At 34.1% G+C, this 19,340-nt stretch overlaps 1 pseudogene; it reads left to right on the forward strand.

The window, feature by feature from the left end:
- Nucleotides 1-2,557: 2,557 nt before the first annotated feature.
- LOC149188137 (putative beta-1,4-xylosyltransferase IRX14 pseudogene) lies at nucleotides 2,558-4,137 on the forward strand (annotated as a pseudogene).
- The last annotated feature ends 15,203 nt before the right edge of the window (nucleotides 4,138-19,340 follow it).

Genomic DNA, 19,340 nt, shown 5'->3' on the forward strand with positions numbered 1-19,340 from the left:
GCAATGAAAATATTTGACATTTAAACTAATGCATATTAATCTCTAATCAATGCTCATCAAAATTATAAACCATGATATCCATAACAATAAAGAAAATTGTATATTTATCAAACCTATATTTTGTTTACTTATTTATGTTAGTCCTCAAGGTGACGAGAATATCAGATATTCGAACTCATGCATTTTCAATCTCTTATAGCTTCTCAATAAGCATAATTAGATTGTGTTAAAGGTCAATGTAATTCAGCCCTGATCATGGTCTCTTGTTTTTCTGTTTTGTTTATGCCCTTGCTTTTTACTCGAAAGAGATCAAAATCTGAGGAGTGGATATTACTGAATCTGAATTCGAGAAGGAGATGAGTGAAATACGGGATTCAAAACCAAGAATGGTTTGTATGAATAGTTGGTCACGTTGTTTGTGTTAATAAACACCCTTAGTTCATTTATAAGAACAAAAAACTAGGTATATATATGTGTATTTTTTTTCTCATAATAATTGTTAGGATAAACATGAATTAATATTTAGAACACTTGTATATAAAAAAAAAAAAAGGTTCATAATCAATTTTGAAAAGAGCTAGTCTTGTAAAGAAAAGACGAACCTTTAGTACCTTGAAATTCAATTTCAGTAGATACCTTGAGCATGGATCAAAGAAGATCAAGGCCATACTTGAATGGCCTGTTCTAGAAAGTAAAGTAGAGTTAAGAAGTTTTATTTGATAATTAGATATTTAGAAAATATTTATTAACATTTCTGGCATAGCTGCAGCCTTAACAGATTGCACCAAATGTCAACATTTAGATGAAGTAACACTGGAAAAAGGTATTTAGCTACCCAAAAAGGGAAAACAATATGCCCCATGTAGTAATGCATTAAATATTTTCCTGGGTGAATATTGCAGTAGCTATGGAATCAACAGGATGCAACATAAAATATTTTGGGAGAACTATAGTGGTTTTGGTGATAATGGGTCGGTTTGGGTGTCTAATGTTGGTTGGAATTGGAATGGAGATATTTATCTTCCTTCTCCTTGTTGGTATGGATCCTCAAAATGGTGTGAAATCTTGGAGAAATGAAGGACATTATTCTATTTGTAAGATAGTTGAGGTAGGTGTTTGGTCGTTCATGGACAAAAGTGCAGAGTTTGATGTAGATTTTTGAGTGTTGTTTCCGTAAGCGGTATTTTCAAAAAATAGAAATCTATCGCTTTTGTCTTCCTCTAGTTAAATTTAGAGATACGATTATCTAATTTAATTTATAGTCCACACAATCTAGCGAGATTTCATTGCGAGGGGGAGCCAGGTGCCAGTAGATACTGAGTATATCCCCATCTTCTTTGAACTCAACTTCTCGACTTTGTCTATAATTAACACAAAATCTCCTATAATTATTAGTTGCATAATGGTCTAATCTTTCAGTAGAATCAAAACTTTGCTAAGGGTCATTATTCCCACAAGTTTGTTGGCAGTTTCTCCTATACTAACTCTGTCAGAATTGCCTCTTGAAGCTCTATCAATGGTTATTTTAATTAATAATTTTAATTATCTAATTGCATTTTGGGACTTTTATTACCAAGTGTGTGGTTTTTAATACTTTAGACGTTACATATGCTTTTATAGGAATTGCATTTTCATTCTCATTCTGGCTATGTATCGTTTCTCATATACCTAGTAGTCGTTTTGACCTATTTATGATTACTGGTTGGATGTTATTAAATTATCGGATCTTATCTAATACCCCTTTCAATCTTCTTCTGGTAACCTTCTTTAAATCTTTTTCTGTCAACCTTCTTGATATACCCAACAATATTCGTAAAGATCTTATCTTGGATATACAATAATGAATTTTTTTTTTTAATATGTAATAATGATTTACCTTTCCAAAATTTTATAGAATTTCTTTCTGATCATTTATTCCAAGCCACCATGTTCGGGATTCTTGCCTGCACTTTGTTCCTTACTTTATACCTAAATTTTCCTTTAGGCCACCTGCGAAGACTATTGCTATATTATCTTGGGAAGAATGTTAAACCATTGCTTGATGAATTCATCTGAAATTGACTGTTTGAAGGGGCGATGGATAATTAATTGGTCTAGGGGTGTCAATCTTCTCAAATATATTTCACATTTCGATGGGCCTAAGAATTCTCCCTTGCATATGTGTAATGCCCCACTTATATAGCATTGGATGTTCTGTGATGCTTCTTCTATAGCAGTTGGACTAGTATTGAGTCAGACTCGGACATGTAGGCTTGTAGCACATTTTAACAAAATTGATACCAAAAGAAAATATAACACTTCTGGTAAAGAAATATATGTTGTCATTCAAAAACCTTATATTGGCAGCATTATTTCCTGTGTAAAGAATTTGTTTTTTCCATATCATCAAGCACTACGGTATATAAATTCCCAAGAAAAATTATAACATGGACATGGCAATTGGTTCCCATTATTTCAGATTGTCACTTTTGTTATTCAACATATAATAAGCAATGCAATGTTGTTGTGGAAACTTTAAGTAGGGTTGTCATTTAATTATAACTATGCAAACTGAACCATGGGCTTTAATGTAATTGAAGAGGCACAACTAGAAGCACTTTTTGGAGAATATTTGTTAGTGGATGGATTTTGCCTTATGCTAGACAATTGGCTTAACAGTTTGGGAGGTCAAAGAGCAAGTTGTAAACAGGGTTGGGCTTGTTATAGCCGCAGCTGGGAGGCTGGGGCAAATGTGGAACTTGTGCTGGTGCTAACAATGCTTGCCAAGATATTTGATTTGATCTCAGGTTATCTAGCTGTGTGATAGGAAGGAATTGGCCCTTTATTTGTTTCAGGACAAACCGGTGACCTTTCTGTCATATTGATTGCTAGGGTGATATGCCATAGTGACTTATATAATATAGTATAGGCAGTCATAGAGAGATTTACCAGGAAATAGGATCCAAACATCAAATGCAGGTTAGCTGTTAAATTCCATGTTTATTCTTGGTGAGCTTTGGCAGTGTTTTTTTTTCATACTCACACTTTTATATGTAATTTTTTTTGTGCTTTTGATGTGTTATGTCACCTTTAACCAAATCCAAATTTTTCATCATATGCTGATCTGATGGTGCGTCCCATGGTGAAGTGGGTCTTTTCAGTAAGCCAAAAAAATCATTGTTCCTGGATACTGTAGACTTGCATTTCTAGCACCTTCTGAGCTTGATCATGTGGGGTATCTATTTTTAGTCCATTCATCTTCAATTGGGAGACAACAATGGATTTTTGCATTCTATAATTTATTCAAGCTAATGTTTTATTTGTCATGAAACCAGAGTTGTGAGGGAGCAAAAACTGGATGGTGTTGTCATGTTCGCTGATGACAACAATACTCATAATTTGGAGCTTTTTGATGAGATACAGTCTGTGAAATGGATGGGTGCATTGTCAATTGGCATCCTTGCATATCATGGTCCCTCAGAGATATTACGGATGCAGGCAACTGAGGAAATGAAACTAGACATGAAGGAGAGGTGGGGAGAAGAAAATCTTCCTGTACCTGTGCAGGGACCTGCTTGAAATTCCTCGGGCCATTTAGTTGGTTGGAATACTTTTAATTCCATTCCATATGCTAAGCAAAGTGCCAGATTTATTGGTGATGGGGCCACTGTATTGCCAAGGAGACTTGAGTGGGCAGGTTTTTCACTTAATGCAAGACTGGTTTGGAAGGATAGCGATAAACCAACTTGGGTTCGAGACTGGGATGATTGGACTGCAGATGGTCAGGTGGTGGAGAGCCCTTTGTCTATGTTGAAAGATGATTCCTTTGTGGAGCCACTTGGTAGATGTGGTCGTAATGTATTGTTGTGGTGGCTTCGTATGGAGGCTCATGCGGATAGTAAATTCCCTCGTGGATGGGTTATAGACCCTCCTTTGGAGATCGTGGTTCCAACAAAACACACACCATGGCCTGATCCACCACCTGTATCACATGCATCATCTGTTGCAAGTGACAATACCCTTCTAGATAATTCAGATAAACGTCGAGGAAAAGATGGCAAGTCTTCCAAGAAGAGAAGAAATAAATGAAAACATGACAGCCAAACTGAAGCTTAGCAAGTATCACGAGTTTCAGAAAGGGATGGAACAAATAGATGAGAGCTACATTTCGTTAATGCGGGTCTATGTGGCAAATATTTTTGATTACCAGTTTCTTGATGTAAGCCTCAAGGTAACCATGTTGACCTGTACTGCTGCAGGAATTCCGATATACTTCAACTCAATTTTCTAGGTGAAATCTTTTTATTGTTTCTGGGGTTCATATTCTTCACGAAATCAATGCCAGCCAAACAAGGGTCCCTCCCTGATTAAGCTTATCAGGCAGTCCAGTTGCTATTGACAACGGATCTATACAATATTGAGGTTGATAAGACTGGATCTGAGGCGGTTATAATGGTATTTTGCCATGGTGCAATGCACGTGGCTCTGCCATAGTCATCTGTATTGTATTTTGCTGTGGTGAGATGAAGATTGCTCTTGCTTAGTCATCATCTACTGCGGTCATTGTTTCAGCACAACTCATGGAGTACCCTTGTATGAATTATTCCTTAGTGTAGCACTTGGCACAATCTGCTTGGCTATTGTGGCTCCCATGTATTTCTCTGGAAAAATCAAATTTGGAGTGATCAATCAGTCTTACTCCGCTTTCAATCATGTCTTGGGCGACTTCTCACTAATTGTATACCAGTTTCAGGCTATCAGTGCTTTCTCAGCTGTCATTGATCGGTTAGGTGAGTTCAGTGATATTTTGGACCAAAGAAATAGTCTATTGATAGAAGACTCCAAACCAAAGATAGCTTTCTTGAAGGTTGATCAGTTTTATGGAACTGCTTTGGAATGTAATGGAGCAGATACTTTTGAAGTTTGTCCAAAACTTTTGGAAATTGAACATTTAACATTACAAACACCACAGTACACCATGACTCTTATTGAAGACTTGTCATTGGTGGTCACTAAAGGAGATCACTTACTGATAATGGGTCCAAGTGGAAGTGGAAAAACGTCACTGATGAGAGCTATTGCTGGTATATGGTGTTCTGGTAAAGGCACTATTAGATTCCATATAAAACAGAGCAGTAAAGGATCTGATAGATCTATTTTACAAGGAACAATTAACAATGATGGCCTAGTGAATGGAACAAACTATCGTACAGAAGACAAAGAACACCAACTCATAGATGGAATAGAAGGAAGTTCTGGGGCAATATTCATGATGTTAAGAATTCTAATACTAGCAATATTTATGACCTTGAAATATCTCATAGGAATGATCTTTCAAGGTTGACTAAATTGATAATCTCAAAGAGTTCACCCAGTTAAAATGTTTATTAGTTGTTATATTGGCCACCATAACTTCAATGACAGGCTTTACAAAATTCTATTATAGAAGTGATTGGTTTTTGATGGCTTATAAACATGCAGATGAAAGCACATGCACCAGAATTATCAAGATCTATCTTTGGCTTGATCATGTCATCAAATGACATGGCATTTAAAGAAGAATGAGTCAGTATTCTGGGTCTTTTGCCAACAGATTTTCATCAAGAAATACTCGATCCTTGGATCAAGCAAAAGATTCTAGACATTATTGAGATGACCGACAGAAACCCAAATAAAATTGTTCAAAATACATACGAGGAACCGTGGAACAGAGAGCAGGAAGAAGAAGATGACAATGAAGAGAACGAGGATGAATGTAGAAGCATATGGGACTTCTTGTAGTAGTTGTTAGATTCCAATATGTATAGGTACTCAATCCTTTTAGACCATACAACAGTTACGCTGCCTCCATGAAACACTTGATGCTAAGATTCTCAACAACTCTGTCTAGTTCGAGTTTATTTCCATTCTTACTATAAAAGAGTATTTTCTTCTTTTGCTAACCATCAAACAATATTTCTTTTCAGGTTATTCTGAAAATCAGAAAAACTGGAAGGAGATGGGTGTCCTTGGTTGTCTACTGTAAGGGACACAGATTGATTTCAGTACCAAACACACAATTTGAATTGGCAGTTTCATAGTTCCTTGCTGACACTTGAGTAGAATACTCCTATGTTGTGATTGGCTAAGTTTCATTTTGAAGTTACAAAAGCATTTTCTTCTTATTTACATCTGCCTCGCTCATAGTCTAAAACACCTTTTTATCTTGGTTGACCTTTGAAATTTAGGCCAAGCCATTAATGCACATGCCTTGTACATGGCAAAATTTATGATCTATTAACATCTTCAAGCATAATTTGACTAAAAGTTATGTGATTTTATGGTTTTATGGAGAAATCAGTTCCACATACTTTTATAAAAAAAAAAAAAATGGAGATTCGTGTCTAGTGGGTCTTGGGTCCAGATTTTGAACCCGCTCTGATACCACGTGTAAGGTCCCCTCCTAGGGTCCTCTACTGGATTTATATTCTCTAATTTTAAATGCAATAAAAGGGAAATAATTTATTTTATAACAAGACATTTAAACAATGATAATTTACCATTAAAAATCTAATTCCTACAATTTAAATACTGAACATTTCATTTCAATCACTTACATGAGTAATCTATGCATAGAAGAATACCTGTATCGATAGCCCGGTGAAGATGCCCTTGAGCTGTTGCTCCTACTGGAACGCTCCCCTTGACTACCGACTGGAATTACCTCCCAACCAACTAGGAAGTAATTCCTAGCTCAGGAAACCTCCACAGGTTCCCTAGCCCTCTAAGCCCAAGTCCAACCAAATGTGGTGTGTCCAAGATGAATAATACTCTCCTTCTCTTCCTTCTCTCTTCCACACGTTACTCTCAAAACAAATCCTCCAAAACCAAAACCAAACCAATCCAAAATCAAGCCCGGGATCCCCTCTCCTTCCCTCATTCTTCCCCTTTTATGCTCCCCCTTCTCCTCTCCACGTCAACCACCTCTCATTAATGTCATAACTACACCCTCATTCTTACATTTGACTTCTCTTCTCCGAAGTAAACATGAGAGGACATTTGGGGATGTGATATGAATATAAAATTGGGTAATTAATTGGAGAAGACCATGTCTTCTCCCAAGTAAAAATTTTGGGGATGAGAGATGAATATATAAATTGGTAATTAATTGGAGAGGACGATGTCTTCTCCCAAGTAAATATGAGAGAACATTTTGGGAATGTGATATGAATATAAAATTGGGTAATTAATTGGAGAGGACCATGTCTTCTCCCAAGTAAATATTTTGGGAATGAGAGATGAATATATAAATTGGTAATTAATTGGAGAGGACCATGTCTTTTCCCAAGTAAATATGAGAGGACATTTTGGGAATTGAATAATAACAATAAAATTTTTATATCAGTAAATAAAAATTACAGTTTCTCAATGAAGGTATTTATCAATATTTCTTGATAATTATAAGTCAATATTTTCATGTAATTTAAACACTAATAAATTTGCTTGATAAGATTAAGTGGGCCATTACATACTATTTGAAATTCTATAATGTGACTTTGAGAATGATTACACATGAATTGGCCGAAAAAGTGAGAATCAACTAATAAAGGGTGTACTTGAATAAATGTTACTCACGAGTGGATTGACGACCTAGTGTTACTTCAGATAAAACAACTTACTAGTGTGTCATTAGTATTGAAAGAAGTTATTACCAAACACATTGGGCATACCAGATCATTCATGGATGATAATGGTGGTAGTGGCTCTAAGCATTTCAAATTCTAAACTAAATATTTAATAAGTGGAAATTAAGGTGGAAGAATCCCTAGTCTAACTTGAGGATGGGTGAATCTACGATAAAAGAGATCAAGTAGGAAATTGATGAGATAAGCAAATATTTTTAACATGAAAAATGACAATTATGTGAGTGATGGATAAATCACTAGGGGACAACAAACCCTCATGTGGGTGGATTAAGCATAACATAAGACTTAAATAAGGATGACCTCATGTATGTGTGCCATTGGATAAGCACAATATATATAGTTATCATGAAATTTTCACTTGATAATGATGATTTAAATGATTGTACAAATGGTAATATCTTAACAATGAATTTCACTAAAATTTCCTTAGCAAAAGAAGAATAGTTGACGAGAGACTAAGGCTCAAGATGATGAGACTCATTTGAAATTTAATGATGTACTTAGATGAGCATACCTATGGTGTAAATAGTTAACTTCCTAATAGAAAGAACAAGAAATTATTATTGAAAAGTAATTGGTACCTTGATGAAAACATGACAATAATAGTACTCATGAGATAACATAGATCTTAGAGGGATGTTGAATAATCTTAATTCATAGTTAGTATTCATTGTTTATATAAGTAAATGAAATCAATTCATCATAATAATGCTTAAAGTGTATTGTTGTTCTATATTTGATAAGTATTGAAATGATTCTCATATTAATGATGTTGCATAATGAGATGGTATGTGGTAAAAAAATATAGGTCGGATGAGAGGGTAATGATTTATATGTGGTTCTTATTTATTTATTTATCATGATAATGGCATTGAATGCTCATGATGAATATGATATGCATAGGGATTATGATGTTATATTGAGGTATATTGACATGTGGTTCATTTATTATGTGATGATATGTCTTTGATGTTCAGATGTTGATGTTGTAACTTATGAGGATATTATGATGTGAAGCATATGGTAATTGCAAGTAGATTTTATAACATGAAAATGTGGTGATTAACAATGAGGTTATGTTATCATGATGACATGCAAGAGTTGGCATGCAGATTACTTTCTATGATACTATGATTATAACTAATGCAGTGGTTGCATGTTGAGATGTGGTCACTGACAAGAACTCCACAAATGGGCCGAGAGGGTCGGTTTATTTGATGATCTCGTGAGAGCCCATACTTGCGAGGGAGAATATGTAACACCATATGGGCTGGGGACATACTCAATCAACACTACACATGCCAGTGGTTTCTTTGTCTTGTATAGCTCTTGATGGATAGCTCTTGAGGGGCTATGGGACCACCTTGAGGAGGCCAAGTGCCTGATATTGTAGGCTAGGTGCCTAGTATTGGATTGGGATGCCAAAGTCTGGTGGGGGTGTAAGGACTTCGATGCTTGGGGTTGTGTGCCTTAGTAGTTGTGGAGGGAGTGGGCCAACCTTGCGAGATGCCCAGAGTCATTGAGTACTGTACCGGATGCCTGCCTTGGGGCAGATGAGGTCTGAGTCAGGCACGAGCCTTGGGGCCAGCCTTGGACTAGGATACAGACCGGGGAGGCTTATGCCTGGTTCCGAAAGTGGGAAAAAGGACAGAAATTCCTTGAGATTTCCCGGGTGTTGTGAAAAATTTTGATGCCTACTGGTTATACTAGTTCAGCAGAGGGTGTAGGGCAAACATGAAGTAGTAAATAAATAAATAAATAAAATGTTAAATAATTCAACTTAACTGCAGGATGAATTTCTTTAAAGAGGGGGAGTATGTAATGTCCCCTAATAATAATAAAAACAATAAATAATAAGTAATATAATATAATATTAAAATATAAGAAAATAAATGATAAACAATAAAGAAAAAATAATAACAGTAAATAAATAATAAATAATGAAGAAAATATAATAATAAATAAATAAATAAAATAATAAATAACAATACTAGAGTTCTAAATAAATAAAAATAAAAATAAACTATAAAAATAGTAAAAATACGTAAAGTTAACAAAAAGTAAAATAAAATAAGAAAGTGTCAAATTAAGAGAACTATAAAAATAGTCAAAATAAGTAAAGTTATCAAAAAATAAAAATGAATAAAATAAGAAAAATTATATCAAGAGAATTACTAAATTAAGTTAAACTTAAAATAAAGAAATAAAAGTTGCATGTTGACACATGGAGTGTGTGCATGTGGTTCCCCTTCTAATGTTTGCTCTATTTAATAGACAGTGAGGAAAATGAGAGATCATTCCATGATTCCATCATCCATTCTCTTGGGAGAAAAGTGTTGTGAAACAAAGGATTCCCTAGCAGTAGTACGTTGATTGAGGGCTCGGGGGTGGCCAGTTGTAGAAAGATTTTATGCAACTGAGCCTACGGTTGGGTGGAGAGTCGTCCCCAAAACTTTGTTGCGGTTAGCAGAATTCAAATAGCATTCAACTCCGAAATCACAAGTAAGGAATATCATCACCACAAGTAAGTTGTCTCTACTCATATTTATGAAATTCTATGTTAAATAGTTAATTAATTGTGTGTTGATTTTAAATCGTATAATTGATGTAGTTATTTGTATATTTTAAAATCGGGGTTGTTGCAACCTTACAACGAGTAGAGACATCGACACTAGAGAAATCTTGGGAAGTGGCAAGAAGAGGCTATGAAGCGACTCTTCCAAGAATAAGAGAAGATACTAGGATAAAGACAAAGGCACACCGATAAATGCAAAAATCCTATGTTGAAACAGAAGAAGACTGCCCAAAAACCAGATCCTGCCACATAATAGACCAGCTCCAATGGTCGACGAAAAACCTTGGATTGAAGAGGCACGAAGAAGATTTCCAAACAAATGATTTCCACCCAACCCTACTCCCCCTCGACTCTTCCATAGTGGACCACGCAAACGTGTGACAGAGAGAAATGGAGAAGGCAACACAACGGAAAATTGGAAAGGGAGGCATGAATAGAGGTCAAAACAGCTAGGGTTAGCTGCCCCAACCCCACTCCCTCAACTCCAATCAAACTTTCCCATCAATTACATTAGTTTGTGTTAAATTAGATTATTAATGAATAATTATTAGGAAAGTATAAAGACAAAATAATAAGCTTGAATCTTGGTAAAAGTTGAAACTTTTTATTGATACAAATGTAATAGTAAATTCTTTATTAGTTTTCCCTTATTCTTTGAATTGTTAGAGTATTTCTACTATTAAATTTTGGTGTGTAATATTAGATATAAAAAGTCATTTTTTATTGGAAAGATACAAAATTAAAGTAGGAATAATAATGTAGGTAACAACTAAAGAATGAAAATAACAAATTTTGGATTAGATAAATTTGTTCAAGAAGATCATATCCACCTTTCATTATCTCATCCCTTAAAAGTTACACAATGATTTTATAGTATTTAGGTTACTGCAAACTCATGCTTCTCTCCTATAATATTGGTTGTAATGGAAATCCAAAAAAAAAAATATTTGACCAATAGAAATTATTAGAGGTACATGCTCAAGTTATTAGAAGATGGTAACAAATATGAAATATAGAGAATCATGTTAGATTTCATAATATACAACTTTAATTCATGGAAAATTGGTAAAAGAAAATTTTACATTTTTCTAATAGTAAAGTGTTACTTTCCCTCTAGAATGCAATGCATATGTTCACATTAAGACATTTATTTAGTATATAAATGATGTATTCTCTTGAACCAAATTTGTATAAATGTAGGTAATATTTGCTTCCTATGCACCACTACATTCCATATTTTTCAATGTTAATTTTACATTTTGAAAAGTTAATAAAGTCATTGATGTCTTGAAATTAGGAAGTCAACTCTTAAGATCAAGTTGGAGAGTCTTAACATAAGCAATTATTTTTTCAAGTTTGTAGATTTATGTCCGTAGTTGTGCATCATATAACTTGTTTTCTAGATGGGAAAGGAAATAAAAATTTGTGGGGGAAATAAAATAAGACTTATGTATTTAAAAACTATGATATATGTAGAAACAAAAATCATTAAAAAATACAAAACAATATTTTTTCCTTAAATAATGTATATTTTTAAAATCTAAATATAAAGATTTATAAACCCTTGTGATCTAGTTAGCGAATATCTAACTAATATTTTATATGTTATTGAAAACAAAGATAAGAATAAGGAGTTGGAAAAATGGATGTGTGTTTATTTATGTGAGTTGATCCAATAGGTTTGTCAATCTAAAGCTAAAATTAAAGAAGGCAACATTATTTTTGAATATATATCCCAATTACATAAATTCATAGCCATACATAGTGAAGGCCATTAGGCCCATCACCATTATGTAAAACTAACAAATGGTACCTAAAATACCAGTTGGGGTCAAGGACACTAGAGAGAATGCATGTGGTGTGGTTGGAAACCTTGATCATAGTGCCTAAAGCCTATAATGTTCATTTTCCTGTGTAAGAATCATGTTTTCCTTTTCAACCATGGTTTAGGCCCCTAGACCTCTCACTACTACCCAAAACCAATTAATGGTAGCCATTTCCCACTTAAAGGCCAAAGATCTCATAGAAAGGTCCTATGTTGTGTTTCAATTCATTTTTCATCATGCTTAATCCCTAAAAGCTTTGGTAAATTCCTAAGGCCCTTTTTATGCTTCCCTGGCCATTGATAAGATACAAATACCCATCATTTTTACTAAAAGCATCATAATGTCCCATGATAAACCACTCATTTTCACAAGATTCCTAAAAGGTAATATTTTATCAATTAGAGATGTTTTCCATGGTGATTGAGACTATGAAGCATCATTTTGAGCATAAGGTAGTTATTTTCAACTCATAACCATGGTTAGAACTATAAACCCATTCTTACAACAACACGAGATTACAAGAAAGGACTAGCTTATAGATCCATGCTAAAATGTTTCCTGAATCATATTGTCTCGGTTGCTACAACCATGGCGGTTGTATATTCCATGTATGCACCATCCAGTTTGCCGAGTTTTTTTTAATAATTAATTTTGGTAATTAACCTGACGCCCTTCTATGTAAATAGAGATAGAGAGGTGGGCTCGAGTAGCCATGTAAGAAGGTTTTGATAATCAAAAATCAGCATAAGGGTTGCCCTAAATGACTTTAAAATCCTCAGTCAATCACTAGGTGCCAAAACTTGGTGGTTGTGGCTTAAAAACCCAAAAGCTTTAGGGAGAAAAATATGGAAGGAAAAATACATGTCGAGAATAGACGACAATTTTCTAATTTGGATGGGGGTTGGAATTAAGGGATCTCATCTTTGGAATTCAGCCTATAAGAATAAACACCTGATTCAATCTCACAGGTTTTTGGGAAATTAGGGATAGAAATTTAGCCCTCTTTTGGGAGGATTCCTAATAGCAATGGCCCAAATTGGAAAAAGGAGAGTTGAATGAGTTAAAACCTTTTTTGATATCATGATATGGAGTATTGGTCCAACAGTATTAGACACAACCTCAATCTCAACAACAATGGAGGCAATGGGAGAAGTGCACACACTGGCCAGTGAACATAATCTTATAAACATAGGAAGCCATCACAAATTAACTAGAAAACAAAAGAATTAAAATCCAATCTAGGAAATATATCCTCCAATAGGGGCATTGGACTAAAAGATATTTCATCTTAAAGGAGGCTTACAGATTACTAGTTGGTAGAAAAGGGCACCCCAACAAAAGTAAATGGAAAAATCTATGGGAATCCAAACTCTGGCCCAACGTGACCCTCTTCCTTTGGCTTCTCATGCCAAAAAAAAAAATAAAAAATTAACCTAGGAAATCTACAAAAAAATGGTTTTCAAGGTCTAGCTAGATGTAGCCTATGTTGGGAAAACATAGAAACGGTTGAGCATCTACTTAAAAATTATAGATTTGCATTAGAAATATGATGGAATGGACATAATTTTCAATCAATCAAACTGGAATAGAACCAATATGCATTCAACACTTGAAGAATGGAACTTTGGACCTTTTACAAGTGCTATAGTGAATAGAGCATGGAAAATTTTCCTAGAATTTATAATGTGGCAATCACCTCCTGCTAGCTTCTTAAAATTAAACTTTGACAGGGCCTCTAGGGGTAATCTTGCCCTTGCTAGTTTTGGAGGGGTATTTAGAGATGATAATGGATAAATTATTCACATTTATGTGGGAAATATAGGCATTGACACTAATAATGTGGTAGAACTCTCATCCCTAGAGAAAGGCCCAATAATAGCCAAACTTCTTAATTATAAAAAATTGTAATTAAAGGGGATTCTAGCTATTGTCCTAATGATAAAAAGAAACTACAAAATGGATCCAGCACCCCCAAGGTCTCTAATAACTAGAAACTAATGGCAGGCTTAACTAGAATTAAAGTCCTCTTAAAAGTAATAGTAGCCCCTATACTATCACATATAAAAAAAACTAGAAATAAGTTGGAAGATAAACTAGCCAACGAAGGTCTGCACTATAAAGAAGATATGTTGCAAAAAAAAATTGGCTTCATCCTCTTCTTGACGCACTAAGAACCATATGCAAAGAAATTGCAGAAATGGACAAAACTCCCCAATGTGGGTGCACATCTAGTGGGGCAACCTCCTTGCATTGACATGATGGGCATCTATTTAATATGGGTGGTAGGCCACCCATCAAATTGCACTATGCATGGCCTAGCCTACAACTACACCTACATGGTAATTTGGTTAGTTCACGGGAAGGCATTGTAATGATAACCTTCATTACATGGGAGTCCAGTGAAGGACAATTTGTTCTGAATTTTGAATGCAGAAGCACTCAAGAAATGATTATGGTGATTAATGGGGAGGCAATAGCAGATCCTGACAGAGGATGGAGTGATGGAAATAGCGAAGGGAAGGTTGAATCTCTCATTGCAGTTTATTGTGTTCCATGCCACTATTTCTCATTGGCACTCCTAGCATTTTATAATCATGCCATTTTTCAAATATTATAGGTTTGGAAGGAAGGAAATTCAATGTCAATCTTGCAATAAAATTATCATTGCATGTAGGATTGACGATATTTTTCAGTTAGAAAATACTCACTCTGGGGCACACTACCTCTAGTTCATTGCGAAAATGACGAAGGAGTCTCATGTTTACTATAATTGTAATTTTTGTTATGCACAACCCTTTATTTGTAGACATGTTTCTATCAGTGTTCTACAAGAGTTGTGGATTAATCATCTTCTGGATATTTATTCCCTCTCTAGGACTTCTAATTCTAGGAGGTGTTTTTTTATGACTTCAATTTGAGCTTTTTTGCCCTTCATTTTATCCCCTACCTCCAATGTTTCTCTTTGTCAGGAGTGCCCTGCTCATTGTTAAGTTTGGTTATTCTTCTCTAGCCTCCTAGTCACCCTCCTTGCCACCACTCCTAGAGTTCCTACTATCTCTCTTTCACCTCTCCTCCCTATCTAAACTCTATCTTTGATTTCACCTTCCCTCCCCAGGATCCTAGACTCAGTTCATCCCCTCCCTGGTGTCCCTAGATCATGGCAAGATGTTGTCTCTCCTCTTCTCACCATGGAGGTAGAAAAGCACAACCCAATCCCACCCTTGCTCCTAACCTTGCTTCCCCCTCTATTTTCCAAACTAGAGCCCAGTCAACAACTTGAGCTACTATGACCAGATACAAAGAAATTATCTCTGGAGTAGTCCAAAGAGTAATCTTTGATGTGGAAGAAAAAGTATGAGAAGCCAGAAGGTTTATTCCAGATAGGCAAGTGGACCGTGAAAACAATGAATGGATACTTAACGTGGGAAACTCTATGAGAGCATGCACCTCCTCTTACATGCAAACCATTAATCTTTACTAGCATATTAAAATTCTCATGGGAAGAGTTCTTACTGACAAAGTAGACTCTTAGTAGGAAATGACCATCTACATGGCAAAATTAATGGAAAAGTTTGATAGACTTAGGAAGGTCTCCATTCTAGCCAAGAAATTGGAAAACTTTGACTTCTCTTTGAACAATGACAATGAGCTCCATCCAATGACTTCAGTGGACTCCCCCATTGAATGATGATCAAGTGATCTAGATCATTCAAGAAGAATTTCTATGATAATGTAATAATTGTCATCTTTGTCAACTCATGGTTTATTTTAGTTTTTGGTTTTACATCCATTTTGAGAGACAATTTGGTATACTATAGAATACCCAATGGTAAAATTATGAACTTATGCTATTGGTTTAGTTCCCCAAGTGGAAAACTAATAGCTAGAATGATTGTCTGTGGATACATTTTAGCTTTTTTAAAATGAGTATTTAAATTACTATATAGTGTTTTTTGCCCAACTTCACTTAAAAAATAGTTCATACATGTTAGATGGTTATAATATATGCTAATTGAATATGTATATGAGTTGTTCAAAAATATATGTGAATAATGATTCATATAGGTTATAAATTATGTATTTATAAAATGGTAAAATATAGTAAGTTTATATACATGTTAAGTATATGAGTTGTTCAAAAATATATGTGAATAATGGTTCATATAGGTTAAAAATTATGTGTTTATAAAATGGTAAAATATAATAAGTTTTTATATATATGTAATTATATATAAAAGACATTATATTATTTTATAATTATATATATATATATATATATATATATATATATATATATATATATATATTCACCTATTTAATTTAATTAAAGTTAATAATATAATATGTGAGAATATTAAATTAAATTAAATTGAACAAATTAAAATAAAATTACATATTATAATTTTTTATTTTTCATTATAATTAATCAATTGTTGAGCGTAAAATATGTAAAAGTCAGTAGAGTAATTAAGAGCATAAATTATAGAAATACCATAATTATAGAAATGTGTTAACCTTAATATTTTAAACACGTTAATGAGAATTATTATATTTATTCACTTGCTCTCTTGCATAGTTGCATGTCATTATAATTCTCTTCTTTAATTTCCCACATGAGTATAAATCTTTAAAAACACAAATACACGAGACTAAATCGTTAAAAACACAATTTTTTACTTTTTAAATGTTTTTGTGCTTGGAGATTCAAAAAGCAAAAGCTCCTTAGTCTAATTTACTATTTGTGGTTAACAAATTGACATAGAGATAAACATTAAAATACTAATTTGCAAATCTTTATATACAAGAGATAAATCTAAACTTCAACTTGAGCCTATACAGCGATTTAATCTTCCAACATTTATTCACACATTGCTATGCCAAAGTGGCTTGGAAATAACAGTAATCAATTGCTAAAAAAAATTGAAATAGCAAGGAGTGGCTTTTAATCTTCCAACATTTATTCACACATTGCTATGCCCCGTCCAGCAAGAAATGGCTTGGGAATAACAGTAATCAATAGCCCTAAAAAAAAAAAAAAATTAGAAATAGAAATAAGTGTGGAATAACAGTAATCAATAGCGATAGAAAAAAAAAAATAATAGAAATAGAAATAAGTGTGGAATAACCGTAACAATAGTGGTAGGAAAAAGAAAAAGAAACACAGTAAGAAACCATTTACAGTTTAGAATAAGACCCAAAAGAAAAAGAAGTAAAAACAATTTGTTTATAATAACATAAAAAAGAACGGGCAGAAACAGAAACATCACATAAACCTCAGAGATAACCCATTTACAGTTTAGAATAAGAAAAAAAAAAATGAACAAATTGTTTATAATAACAAAAAATGGCAGAAACGGAAACGAATTTCTTTGGTCAAGTGCCTACTTAGAAAAGACATTCATTAATTTCATGCCTATTTTGACCTATTAAAAAACAAATTAGAAGAACAACAACTTCTTCCATATTCATAGAAGGCATTATTTTTGTAAGTAAAAAACTGTCATTTGCCTTTGTTTGAATCCAAATTAATTTCTTAGAGAAGGCATTACTTTTGTAAGTTAAAAACTGCCATTTGCCTTTTCTTGAATCCAAATTAATTTGGGGAAGAAATTTTAGAATGCTTTAATTCATAGCCATATAAACACTGAAAATACAAGTTATCCAATTCTGATTACATTTTACAAATAAAATGATTTTGGTCATAGAATATCACGTATAATACGTGATCTGACTCAAAGATAGGTTAATGCCACCCACTTTTTATATCTGGTAAGTTAAAGATTTGAAAATCTACGTGAATATCAAAATATGGATATGTTGTACTGTTTTTTTTCCATAATTCATATATAGTTTTGGAGTTGTCTATAATGCGACTTTTTGGAGATTCCGGTGACGGAATGCCGTGGAAGAAATTGAGGTTAAATCTTGATTTGTTGCAGTTAAAATGGTTTTTTGACTGCATATTTGGATTCAGCACCCTGGAAAACCCCTGGGACGCTTTCATTGTGCAGAAACTAGCTATCAAACTTGCGATTCCAATAAATTGGTGCCGGATTTCGACCAAAAAACCCGCCGGAAAGACTTTCAAAAAGTCGCTTTATAGACAACTGCTACAGTTTTTGGCAGTTCCTATTTCAGACCCCATTGAAACATAAATGCAGTCTGACATGCTAGGAGTATAGCAGTTTCCTTGCTGCTAAAATGCCAAAGTCAATTTTGAAAGAAATATAAATGCAAAAAAACTGCTATACCCCTAGCATGTCAGACTGCATTTATGTTTCAATGGAGTCTGAAATAGGAACTGCCTACAGCTTTTTTTGTGCTGAAAATAATACGTGATCTGACTCCTTAAATTAGCTATTTTTATCTCACTTTTTGAAATAGATTCCTTCATTTATTCCAAAGACGACATTCTTGACAGTAATTTTTCTTCAATTGCTTTCTTTCTAGACCATTGTAAAATCAAATCTTCATGTATTTTTTCAATTCTGTAAGAGTACTTTCTAAATTACTCCTTTGCTTATCCCACAAATGTCAGTGATCTTCATTTTTCCTCTATAATTCCAGACTACTCTTTCGGGATTCATTCAACTCATATTCCAATGCATTCACCTGGAACTTAATGAGTTCTGCGTCAACGATTAGCTCTCTGTTCTTTTGGGTCAGTGATCCAATTTCACAAGCCTGACTCATGTTTTTCTCTCAGCTCTGCGATGGTACCTTCCAAATTATTCTTTTCAGCAACCCACAATTGCCTGTCTCCAATTTTTCTGAGCAGATCCTGAGTCTTTCCCTTGGAATCATTCAAGATGGATTGCAAATCAACTTTTTATGTTCTATATTGTTGTAGAACCCTCTCATTTTGAACCCTTTCATCCTGAATTTGAGCTATTCTCGTGATATTCTCATTCAACTGGGCCTTCGAGGACTCTACTTGAGCACTCGGCACTCTATTTTTCTGACAGAGCAATCCGCCTTCACTACCCTTAGAATTATTCTTCGTTCGCAGCTCTGCAGAATTGCCTTGCAATTTTTGCTTTTTGGAATGCCACAAATGTCTGTCATCTTCAAAATTTTCAAGTAATTCCCCTGTCCTCTCCTTGGATTCATTCAATTGAAATTCCAACTCAATCTTTTCAAATAAAACCCTTTGGTTCAATGCAGAAATTCTTATATGTCCTGCCTAATGAAAACAAAAGGTTCTCCTTTATCCATCTTCCGTGCTTTCTCTGCAATTAATCTAATTTCAGCGATCTCCTCAGTCTCCTTTCATGT

The sequence above is a fragment of the Pinus tabuliformis genome, chromosome 3_1 (assembly GCF_031772625.1).
Source record: "Pinus tabuliformis cultivar Carrire ecotype Pingquan chromosome 3_1, CPIR1, whole genome shotgun sequence".
NCBI lineage: Eukaryota > Viridiplantae > Streptophyta > Pinopsida > Pinales > Pinaceae > Pinus > Pinus tabuliformis.